Genomic DNA, 13,853 nt, shown 5'->3' with positions numbered 1-13,853 from the left:
AAGTCGTCCAGTAACTGGTTAGGAACCGGACATCCCATATAGAGTTTGATCGGAGAAAGGGCACTCCATTTGTGAAAATAATTGCTATGGTAGAGACTCCAAGAAAATTTAAAATGCCGGTCTTGCCCAACTTCACTGGATTAGAAGATCCTGTATCTCACGTTAACAAATTCGAGATACAGATGGACATCCAAAAGGTGTCAGACGATGCTCGGTGCATAATTTTTCTGGCAACTTTATCCGAAATTGCTCAAGAGTGGTTTTTTAAATTCCCTCTGGCCAGTATAGTTTCTTGGAAAATGTTCGTAAATGAGTTTTATGGACAGTTCTATGTTGGTCGGGTACATCCAACTGAGGCCAATCAGCTGGTCGAAATCCACCAGAAGGAAGGAAAAACCCTGAAGGAGTATGTTCAACGATTCATGCGAGCAGCTGTTGGGGCCAAGACAGTTGCGGATGAAGGGAAGATGATGGCTCTTACTACCGGGGTACGACGCCACTCATCTCTTTGGAACAGTTTGCGGAAGAATGAAGTCAAGAGTACTCAGGAATTTCTAGATTGAGCAGACAGATACATTAAGCTCGAGGAGGCCATTGCTAATGAAGGAAAGTCTCCCACAGACGACCAGGGCCCGAAAGAAGATCCCACCAAAACCGCCAATGGGTCTGGGAAACCCGATGGCAATGGCAAAAATAATGGGAAAAATGGAAAACCACGAACCGACAACATCTGATAACAAACCCTGAAACAAAACAGATACGAGCCGAGGTTCACCAATTATACGGCCCTAGTCGATAGTCGAGCAGAGGTGTACTAGGCCACTCAAACTACTGTTCCCTTCAGGCGACCAGCCCCAATCAGGAAAGATATCTCCAAGTGAGATATTACTAAGTTTTGTCGTTTTCATAACGACTATGGCCATGACACCAACGAGTGCAACCAGCTTAAGGATGAGATTGAGTTCCTAATCAGACAAGGACACTTGAGGAGATATGTGTGAGCAACTGGAGGTTCTCAGTGAGAGGTTCAAGGAGGAAACAAGCAGGCACCTATACGCCAACGCTCGCCCCCTTTACAACCAGCTCCGGTTGCTGGTACATTGCTGACCATCTGCGGAGGACCACACATAGCATGTGACAGTGGGAAGGCGAGGGAAAGATATGCTCGAACCTTACGTCACGACCAGGATATTGAGATGTTGAACGTAGAGGAGCAAACTCCCAAAAAATCTCGAATAGAGGAAGAATCAGTACCTTCTTCGAGCTTGACGCTCAGCATGTTCGATTTCCCCATTCAGATCCTCTAGTCGTGGATGTCCAGATCACCAATATGATGGTCAAGCGAGTGTTAGTAGATACAGGAAGCTCAGTCAACATTCTGTATAAATCTTCACTAGAGAGAATGAAATTATCAGTGCAAGATTTGGAACTGTGCAATCAGACCATTTATGGGTCGATCAGGCTCCCAGTCACAACAGGGACTGCACCTGCAAACAGGACATTACTCGCTACTTTCATAGTAGTTGATTGTCCTTCTGCATATAATGTTGTGATTGGAAGGCCTATTCTAGTCTATCTGCGAGTAGTGACCTCGGTGGCACTTGGCCATGAAGTTTCCAACCGACGCAGGAGTGGGATGCGTATTAGGAAACCAACAAGAAGCGTGGGAATGTTATAATTCCTTGATCACCAAGGCAAAAAGAGGCTGATCGGGGGAAAAAGCCGAGAAAAGGTTGCTGCTGGTAAATGAAGTACAAGCCCAATCAGGTGAACAGGTCACCAAATAGGGTGCCCAAAGTGAGGATAGAGACTTAGATCCTTGCTTTAGGGATTTTGAAGAAAATGTTGGACCCATGGAGATCCTCAAGGAGGTCCAATTAGGAGAAGCAGATCCGACCAGGGTTGTGAAAGTCGGTAAAACTTAGAGACAAAAAAAAAAAAAAAACTGGTGGAATTTTTGAAGGAGAACCAGGAGGTGTTTGCCTGGTCGCATAAAGCTATGGTTGTGATAGACCCAGCAGTGATCAGCCATGTCTTAAATATAGACAAAAAATTTCCACCTGTACAACAAAAAAGAAGGCTGCTCAACAAAGACAGATCAAAGGCCCTAAAAGATGAAGTCGAGAGCTGAAGGAAAACAGATTCATCAGGGTAGCGTTTTATCCATCTTGGGTCTCCAACCCTGTACTAGTTCCCAAGCCGAATGGCAAGTGGAGGACGTGCATGGATTTCACAGACCTTAATAAAGCATGCCTGAAGGATTGTTTCCTACTTCCGAGGATCGACCAGCTAGTCGATGCTACATCAGGGCATGAAATTTTATCATTCATGGACGCATACTCTGGGTACAATCAGATTAGCATGCATCCACCTGATGAGGAACACACCAGCTTTCGAATGGATACATGACTTTACTATTACAAAGTAATGCCCTTTGGTTTAGAAAATGCTGGTGCGACTTACCAGCAACTGGTTAACCATATGTTCAAAGAGCTGATCGGCGTAAGTATGGATGTATATGTCGATGACATGCTGGTTAAGTCAAAGAAAGCTGAATAACACATCAAGGACCTGCGAGAATGCTTCAACATCTTGAACAAATATCAAATAAAGTTGAACCCCCTCAAGTGTTCCTTTGGCGTTGGATCAGGAAATTTTTTTGGGATTCACAGTAAACTCACGAGGAATCCAAGCTAATCCCGAAAAGATTCAAGCACTGATCGAGATGCAGTCTCCTTCCAAGATTAAAGATGTTCAAATTCTAACTGGGAGGATTACCGCCTTGAGTAGATTCATATCCAAGTCAACGGACAAGTGTGTTCCATTTTTCATTCTACTCAGGGGCAACAAGAAGTTTGAATCGACGGAAGAGTGCGAACAGGATTTTCAGGTGCTAAAGTCCCACATGTCACAACCACCAATCTTGTCCAAGCCGGTCGAGAAAGGAAACTCTGTTAATTTATTTGGCAGTCACAGAGTATGCTGCTAGTGCTGTTTTGATCAGAGAAGAAGACCACACAAAAAAAGCGGTGTATTATGTAAGCAAGAGGTTAGTGGGAGCAAAGTTGTGGTATCCGCCCATTGAAAAGTTGGCCTATTGCTTGATTCTGGCCTCTAGCAAGCTGCAACCCTACTTTCAAGCTCATCCCATCGTGGTACTCACCAACCAACCATTACGGCAAATCTTGCAGAAACCAGAAGCCGCTGGTCGGTTATTAAAATGGGTAGTCAAACTTGGGAAATTCGACATTTCTTATTCTCCACGAGTAGCTGTGAGAGGACAAGCTCTAGTGGACTTTGTCTCAGAATTCACCGAGATCCCAATTAGTGAGCCGATGGAAGAAACTGAAAGTCAAAATCAAACTCCTTCCAGGAAGTTGTTCATGGATGGCTCTTCCAAAGAGCACAATGCAAGAGCAGGTTTGATCTTAATCACACCTGAAGGGCATCGGTTCCATTGTGCAATCAGATTTGACTTTACAGCGTCCAACAATGAAGCCGAGTACGAAGCCCTGCTTGCAGGATTAAGACTAGCTAGAGACATGGATATAAAGTCACTAGAAATTTACAGGGATTCCCAGCTAGTGGTTAATCAAATTATGGGAGAGTATCAGGCTAGGGGTCTCAAGATGGTTGCTTATTTGAACAAAGCAAAGGACTTATTGGCATAGTTTGAAAAGTATACTCTCCAACAAGTGCCTCGCGATCAGAATTCAAATGCTGATGCCTTGGCCAAGTTAGCAAGCACAAAAGATGTTGACACCTTGAAAATAGTACCAGTTGAACATTTGTCGACACCGAGCATTCAAATGGAAGAGTCTTCACTAGTGATCCAAGCGACAGACACATGGATGATGCCCATCGTTGAATCTCTCGAACAGGGGTTGCTACCAGCAGAGAGAAACAAGGCAAGGACACTTCAGAGACAGTCGGATCAATTTATTCTAGTCGACGAAATTTTTGTATAGAAGAGGATACTCGATGCCTTTGTTAAGATGTGTTTCTAAGGAGAAAGCTAAGGAAGTGATGCAAGAGGTCCACGAAGGCTTCTGTGGAGATCATGCTGGGGGGCAAAGTTTGTCAAAAAAGATCTTAAGGCAAGGGTATTTCTGGCCTACGATGAATGAGGACTCAATGGATTTCGTTTGAAAATGTGACAAGTGCCAAAGATTCTCCAAGATACCGCGAGCAGCCCCAAATGAGCTCAAACAAATGCAAAGCCCATGGCCATTCACAGTTTGGGGGATTGATTTGATCGGGTCTTTACCTACAGGAAAAGGGAATGCAAGTATGCAGTAGTTGCTATTGACTACTTTACAAAGTGGGCTGAAGCTGAGCCATTATCAACGATAACGAACAAGAAAATATTGGACTTTGTCATAAAAAACATCGTGTGTCGGTATGGGTTGCCAAGGAAAATTGTCTCGGATAATGGCACACAATTTGACAGTGATCTTTTCACTGATTTCTGTGAGAGGCATGGGATTATAAAAAGTTTTTCATCGGTAGCTCATCCACAGGCAAATGGACAAGTTGAGGCTGTCAACAAGACTCTGAAGGACACACTCAAGAAAAGGCTCGAAGAAGCAAAATGGGCATGGCCAGAATAGTTACCAGAAGTACTTTGGTCGCATAGAACATCCCATCGAATAGCAACAGACCATACTCCATTTTCCTTGGCCTATGGGTATGAAGCCATGTTGCCTATTGAGCTCAACCCCCCATCACATAGAAGGCTGACATATGATCAAAGCATTAATGATCAATTATTGATGGAGTCCTTGGACTTGGTCGATGAAAAGTGTGAGCAAGCTCAACTTCAATTAGATGCTTACCTACAAAAGGTCGCTCAATATTTTAACTCTAAAGTACATGAAAGAAAGTTTAACGTGGGAGATTTGGTACTTAGAAGAGTTTTTTCTCAACACTCACGATCAGGCTGCCGAAGTGCTCGGACCAAACTGGGAGGGTCCATATCAGATTAAAGAAATTCTCCAGCCAGGCACGTATAAACTTGCTTGCTTAAACGGAGATCTCATTCCTCGCTATTGGAATGGAGAACACCTACGCAAGTATTATCAATAAATAGTTCTTTTTAAAGAATTTTCTTGTATTAATTTCACTTTTTACAAGTTTATGAATAAGGGCTAGTCAATAATTGTCTGGTCGCTTACAAGTGTAAGATCAATTTTTGATCACTCGTACATACACGATTTTGTCCATTTATTACGAGAAATAAAAGGAACTGTACGCAACCAGTTATTCTTGCCAATTATTGTATTTATACAAGTATTTGCTCATTATGTGTGTTGTTTTGCTATATTATCGTTTTGATTATAAGTACGCGAGCAGTATGGAAAAACAGATCAAAAAGTGGAAGTGAAAAGTTTTTTCAAGAAAACTTTTCGATTCCGAAAGCAGGTGGGAAAAACCTAGTTTTTCCAAAAATAGTAAAATCGAATTTTCACTTCGATTTCAGGCCCTAAGACAATATTCCTATTTCTCACATTAATTTCTAAGCCTCACCTAATGTTTTTTACTACCTAAATTCCTATTCTATCATGTTTCGGCATACGAACCCGATCACCAAAAGATTTTTTCTCAAGAACATTAGAAACCAAAAAGTTACGAATTTTATTCTAGAATGTATAACAGAGAAGATGAGTTCAAAGCTTACTTGAATTACGGCTTGCAAAGGAGACACGAAGGTTGTTGCTTGGAACTGATCGAATGCGTCTTAGATCACCAAACTTTTCTGGGTTTTTTCTTGATAGTTTTCTTCTGAGTTCTTGAGGAGAGAGATGGATTCGGTAAAAAGTGAAAAGTGGGAAAGGTAATATATTTATACTGATCGTGGGAGTAAAGTCTCAATGTATAGGAAATCGCACCAGTCGTCCAAATAATTTTGGGAAACTGTAAAAGTCATGATTGCTTACTTTTTCGAAAAGGTGCTAACAGATGTGACAAGTCAGGCGAATCGATGGTCGAGAAAGTTTAGTAAATGCTAGTCGCAATAAAATAAACTTGGGGGGGCAAATGTTTACTCAAAAAAGATTCACCTGATGATGTGGCAAGACTAGTACGCACATGGGATGTGCGTGACCATTTAAGCAGTTATGCTCTGGTCGACCATCTACCAGAAGAGAATTCACTCAGCAGAAGGCATATTTCACAGTCGACCAGGGCTGATCGTAGTATATCAGATATTGTCTTAAGATATTTGATCTTGCATTTGTGTAATAATTGTAATTTCCATTATTATTTGAGATACACTTGTATTAAATGTAATCTAGGCCCAGCGACCCATAAGAAGATCCTTGAGCCTATAAATAAGACTCAAAGGGTTCATGAGGGGATCTTTGGATCATGAGAGAGATAATTATTGTTTTTACGCAATTCTTTGTAACTATCATTGAGCTTGTGAAACTCAGTAAACCCAAGTTTACTGATCACATGTTTTCATTACGTTAATAAGAACACTAAATGAGCATAGGTCATTACCATCATTTGGGGCCGAACCACTATAAATCCTTGTGTCATTTTTCTTTTTGGCTTGGATTCATCTCATTTCTATCGTTTTATCTGACTCTGTGTCGTTGACCAAATCGAGGGTCAACAACTATCAACCTGAAAAAACACGGTAAAATAATTTACAAAACAGCAAAAAATAAAAACAAACTTATAAATTTCAAACAAAATAATATTTTTTTTAACTAAAACAAAGACAAACACTAACAAGTACATGGGTACCCGAACCATCATCTCCATTATCAGCACACTCCTTGGGCAAATATATAGGCTCAAACTTAAACTTCTTCACTGCTGGTTTCTGCCTCTCTCCAGCATTTGGATAAACATCCAAGATAGTCAACTAAAGAAATAAAAAATATATATAAAAAAAAAAAACCAAGAAACTGGTTACCATGTTCCGTAACCAGCTACACAAACAAAAATCCTAAATGATTCAAACAAATTTATGTAGTAACGAATTACAAAACAAAATATTATACATTTTTGCTGTTAAAAATCTTTGTCACCAAGTTCGAATAGAAGGCATTATTAGAACTCTTCCAATTCAACAAACGGGGATACTTTTTACCAACCCTCTAACAAAACTCAGGATTCAAATCAGATATAGTTTCATATATCCAAATTAGAAAAGCAACAGGAAAACCAAGAAATTTATAAGGATGAAGCCCAACCTTCCCATCAACAAAAAAACCATAAAAAAATTTATTACCACCCTTCAAAGAAATTTTCATACAATGAAAAGTCATATCCCAACAAACTTCTCGAAACCAATACTTCCTAATTCAGGCAGATCACAATCAACCATCTCAAAAAAAAAGTCATCAATCAACTTCTCACTAGTATATCCATACAAATAGTTTTCTAAAATATGAACTATCCCCAACTTCACAACATCATCATCATCTACTAACTCTTTACTATTGAAAGCATTACGCAATTCTTCCTTTGACACTTTACCACCAAAATGACCAAATATTTTTTTTCTTAAAATGAACTTTCTTTTTATGAAAAAGACTTAAATCAGAAAGATCATCACATTTAAGACCTGTAACAAGGGAAAACTCCTCAATAGAAAATCTACAAACCCTACGACCCAACTTAAACCACATCTCTTCATCCTCCCTCTCATGAGACACCTCTCATGAGACCCAACGACCAAATATTTTTTTCTTAAAATGAATTTTCTTTTTATGAAAAAGACTTAAATCATAAAGACCATCACATTTAAGACTTGTAACAAGGGAAAACTCCTCAATAGAAAATCTACAAACCCTACGACCCAACTTAAACAACATCTCCTCATCCTCCCTCTCATGAGACACCTCTCTCAACAAGACCAGTTGGCAAAGTTGGGTTTGGAAATGAATATCAGAAACTTCTAAGAAGTGCCCAAATGACGTCTTCTTAAACAATGTTTTTTGACTTTTGGTGAACTTAGCTTTCAAGTATTTAATGACATTCTTTTCATTGAAATGTTGTACCTTACTTCCAAACCTCTTACAGGGATTGATCTTTAAATGAGCCTGCAGAAGAAAAAAACAAACCAATTACACAACATGTAGCTGGTTTCATAAAATAGAAACATGGAAAATAGATCTTGATTTACGTTTATGAAACCGATTAAATAATATGTCTTTAACTTTTGCATATTTGAAATATAAAAAAAATAAAAATAAAAAACACAATATTCACTAAGGTAAACCAGTTACACAATCAAAACTAAACATTATGCAAAATAAACTACTTATCTACAAGTAACCAGTTACCTGTGTAACCAGGTACAGAGAAACATAACACTTTAAGAACAAAAAAACACAACCATAAAAATAAAACAAACACAATCAAAACTGAACATTATGCAAAATAAGCTACTTATCTACAAGTAACCAGTTACACATGTAACCAGGTACAGAGAAACAAAACACTTTAAGAACAAAAAAACACAACCATAAAAATAAAACAAACACAATCCCTCGAATGTGAACTCGATTACAGTAGCATCAACATATGAACATTTTTTTTTAATTATTATACTTGAGAAAATAAACACATACTACAACATGTTTAGTCTCAAGAGAATCATCTACAACATCCTTACTACCAGATGCACAGGATTCCCTCATTTGTTTAACAGTGGAAGGGGATTTACTCTTCTTCCTTGTAACATACTTCAAACGAGTAATGTTACTCCTTCGAGGAAGAACCTCGCCAATATCATCCTCTACACAGCCAGCCTTCGAATCATCCTCTACTACTTCAGAAAAATTCTTCTCAGAACCAACAACACCACCAACTTCACCAGAGTGATCCATCAGAAATCTTCGAAATTAAAATACACAAAGCACTGCATAAAATAAAAACAAACAGCACAAACGAAAATGAATAACAGATATATATATATATAGAGAGAGAGCACAAATTACAAATAACTACCTATAAACTTTCCCAAAACAACTGATCAAAAACTATCAAAACCTCCACTAAAAAACTAACCATCAAATCGTGCACCAAAAACAAAAACCACCATTAACACCGATTCAAAAAAAAAAAAAAAACCATCAACGACCGAAAATAGATAATCCAAAGCAAAATTAACAAAAATATACATTACAAAACTAAAACATAAAGCCTTGTAACTAGGTACTCACCGAGTCGAAATAACACAATCGCTACAAATCCACAAACATAAAACTTATAAAACCCTAAAAACAAAACGAAAGAGAAGAAAAAAATCAGAAAAACAAATGCTGAAGGATACAAGTAAGATGAAATGGGGGGGAAATACAAAAACGTGATAACGAAGGAACCTACAAAAAATAGTAAATATAGGTACTCGAGTACCTGCATGGAGAAGAAAGAACACGTCTGAAGATTGATTTTTTTAGAAAAAATGTTTTTAAAAAAAATTGAACAAAGAAATAAAATAAAAAATAATACATAAAATTACTGAAATACCCTCACAAAAATTCAAATTTAGCATAAATAATCTTATACAATTAAATATGGAAAACCAAATAATTTAGTTGATAAATATGAAAAAACAAATCCCATAATAAAGTTAAACAACAAAAAATATTATAAAAAATACAAAAAAAAAAACTATATATATCAAAATTTAGTTAATTTTTCTATATTTCATGTTTTCTTGTTGTGGCCGTGTGTGCCACTCTCCCTTTCATTGAGTTGTGGAGTACACACACTTGAAAAAGAGAGTGAAGGCTGACACACATGATTGGAGAGAGAATAAAGTCAGTGGACCCACACGGCTTAAGACTTTGTAGAAGCTGTCCCTTGCGCAACACGTGGTAGAAAGTGGTGGGCGCTCGGCTCGGCTCCGACTTGGCTCACAGCTGTAAGACATTTGGGCTGGGCTTTCCCCAAGAGCTTTGGGCGTCTTTTCTTTAGCATCTCACCATCTTATTTCTTTTCTTCTACAAAAATGACACATTTGTTTTCCAAACATAATAAACCAAATTAAAATTAAATATTTTCAAATTAAAAATATATCAGTTAAATCTATAGAAATATACATTAATACCCAATTTATTTTTGTAGTAATAAAAGTATATTTTAACTCTTAAACTTCTTTTTAGCCCAAAAATCATAAAGTATCAAAAACAAAACTAAAATTATTAAAATAATTAAAATCTAATAATTTATAAACTTAAAAAAATAAAAAATATATGATCAAAATGATACTTATCATATATGCAAATATGCATATATATATATATATATATATATATATATATTTGGCCTATTTCTACTTAAATTTGCCTTTTTTTTATTTTAAATTGATAAAGTTGGTGTTGTGATTGATTTCCTTCTTTTACTTTGGTTGGTTGAGTTTGAAAAAGATGTTCGTGCCTTCTTTTTAAAGGCAATGTCATTGAATTTTCTTTATTGAAAAAAAATAATTAAATAAAAACTCAAACTGAGGCAAATGACAACTAACTGCCAGCTAAATGAAAAGACATTTTCCTAAGTTTGAAGTAATATTACTGAGATAATTTATTCCCTTTTTTTTAAAAAGAAACTTCCATTAAAAAAAAAATAGTTAAGCACAAGAAGGTAACAATGCGATAAGAATCATGAGGCTCTATCTAAAAACAAATTGGTGATTAGTGAAATTACACATATTCTTATTAATGGTTCAATATTCTTACACTTATTCCATGTGGGACACAATAGTCTAATATCCCCCCTCAAGATGGTGGCGATTTTTTGCTCACCAATCTTGAATCACCTAATCACAAGTTGTACATTTTTTTTCAGCTCGCTTATGTTTTTGGATCTCAAGTGTCTTTTTGCACTATGTGGATCTCAGATCTCAAGTGTCTTTTTGTACTATGCGGATCTCGTGTGGCTTGACTCACTCTTTTTGGATCGGTGTGGATCGAATGCCCGCTAGGGAATTGACTCTTGATACCATGACAATAATCATGAGGCTCCATCTAAAAACCAATTGGTGATTAGTGGAGTTACACATATTTTTATTAATGGTTCAATATTCTTACACTTATTCCATATAAGACACAATAGTCTAATACAATGGATAGAGAAGTTGGAAGGTATAGGACCATTCCAAACACTTACAATCTAACCCTAAAGCCTTCTTAGCTAAATTATGAGCTAAAACACTAGCTTTTCTAGGAATATAGGAGAAGGAAACATTAGGAAAAGAAGATAATGAGTTGCAAACATCTTTAAGAACACACTTAGAGGAGACAAATCCCAAAAACCAGATTTTAGCCCATGAACAACAATTTTACAATCCATTTCCACAACAGAGACAGGCAATCTAACAACAGAGCACCGTTGTAAAGCCATAATTAAAGCCTTTGCCTCCATATAAGTTGAATTAAATTGACCATCCTGAGGAAAAGCAATACCAGCCACCACCTGCCCAAAAGAATCACGAATAGTAGCCCCAAAGCCCATTTTATGATCTTTTCCTAAACTTGCAGCATCAATATTAATCTTAAAACAACCTACTGTTGGTAGAGTCCAAGCAATTTGATTCCCGTGAACTCTCCTTTCTTGATTAGTAGAAGATAAAACATGAGCATATTTATAAGTCTGCTGTAAAATGTCCTATTTGGTCTAACTTTGCAAAAATATCATTTTTGATAATCATATAGAAAATGCTAATAATAAGTAAAATAATGCAGTATGAGCCCAAATGTTTTAAAAAATAAAATAGAATATTTTTATGCAATTTTGTAGAAAATAATACATCCCATTGAGTTTGAAGAAAAAAAAAAGACTAATTATAATTCTATGGTATTTTTGGATCGTCACCGTCCATTGACTTTTTGCAGCATACATACTTATGACCATAAAAACTCTCAGCTCACCATGCATGCAAAACAAAACCTAACGCCTACCTGAAAGGTGGAAAGTAAGGAGTGAGCTAAAAGCCCAGTAAAAAAGTACAAACAAAACACTTAACACAAAAATACAACATCTCTACACTTGCCATCTTATCTTTAAATCAAATATAACACACAATCATTCCATTTATATATATATATATATATATTTATATACTTTATTTGAAAAATAAGTACACAAACAAATAAGGGTAAATACTCATTAGGTACTCTATGTTTTATTAAAATACACACTTAGTACCCTATGTTTATAATAATGATAATTTAGTACCATCTATTTACAATTCGTACCAGTTTGGTACCCTCGACTGCAATCTGGTCAACTCATATTTCAAATATGACCATATTGCCTCTCTTTTAATGATTTATATGATTTTCTTTTTGTTTTTGTTATTTTAAAATGTTTTTAAAATATTTTTTGAATTAATAAAAAAAATGTATAATCAAAACTTTGAAATAATTTAAATAAACAAAATAAAAAATTAAATCTAACTCCTAAACTTAAACCAAAAAATTAAAATCAACACCATAAACTTAAAAGCCAAAATTTAAAAATAAATTCAAACAAAAATAGTTTAATTAAAACTTAAAAAATTATTAGGATTTTAGTTTTGTACGCCCTAAATATCCGCAAGTTATTGGCGAGCTGGAAAAGGGCATAATTCAATTCGCCATGTGTAAATCGTCCACCCGGAGCTGCTGTTACGGGTTTCCACCTCTCCAACCCGAGCTGATTAGAGAGTTAGCAGTCTACTCGAAGGTCGCAGGTCAGCAGTATGGATATCACGAGCTGGCGCTACATCAAGCTCGAGGTGCGGCATAGATCTGACACCCGAATCCTTGTAAAGGCAACCACGCAATGTAAACGTGCATATATCAGACATCACATGTCTATTCCATTCCTGAATTCTCGGACACGCAGTATAAACATGCGTATTCAGACCCCCCACGCCTGGTTTGGGCCATGCGGCCCATTATCCCCCCTTACCTATTGATTAGACCACACCTCACTGTCAGGTTTTAGGAATTAATCATCAGTGTCACAGAGATGACGTGATGGGTAAGAAGGCCACGGGATGACCCCCTTTACCAACCCAGGTATCCTCTCCCTATAAATACCAAGACCCTGGGCATTGCAAGGGGTTGGCATTTTTGTTGTAAAGAAATACTCTGTAAGTATTAGCCCAGATACACCAATAATATCGACTGGTGGACTAGAGAGATTTTAACCTTCGAACCACCTAAAAAGAAAGGAGTGATAACCTTCCCACGATACTAATTCGCCAGTTTAGAATTAAGTTATTTTCATATTACGGTTCACTATTTAGCACTAATCCGTCCTGTTTATTCATATAATTATCTGTTGGCGAAGAACCGCGTCAACAGTTTGGTGCTTTCATTGAGAGGATTTAGATTGGTGCTATCGCAAAAACCTGATCATGGTGGTTACTCGTTCGATACATGGTAATGAGGCGGATCAACATGATGGGCAGGAGGCCCACCATGCCGCCATATCTGATGAACAAAACTCTGAGGTCCAGCAGTGACCAGAAAAGCAGCCTATGGGTCAGGGCGACACCGGGAGTTCGGCACCCCGGCCGCCAAATCTGAACCCGGATTTCCTAACAGCAATAGAGATGGAGAACATACAGTTGAGGAGTCAGCTATCCAGAGCAAACAAATAAGTCAAAGAAGTCTTTGCCCGTCTACCCCCTCTTACAACCGATTCTAATGTCGGAAAGAGGCAAAGTGGAACTCATAAGTCCCGCCGGGATAACCGGTCAGTCAGAGCCTCAACTCCGAGTTCTACCCCCACGTCACACCACCACCAGGAAACTGTGTTTGAGGAGTTTCCTAGGGCCAATCATCAATTCAGCCTATCAGTCCGAACCTCAACTCCTAGCTCGGTTCCACCATCGAACGCACCCA

This window comes from Humulus lupulus, chromosome X (assembly GCF_963169125.1).
Source record: "Humulus lupulus chromosome X, drHumLupu1.1, whole genome shotgun sequence".
NCBI lineage: Eukaryota > Viridiplantae > Streptophyta > Magnoliopsida > Rosales > Cannabaceae > Humulus > Humulus lupulus.
Note: the sequence above shows the minus strand (reverse complement) of the source record.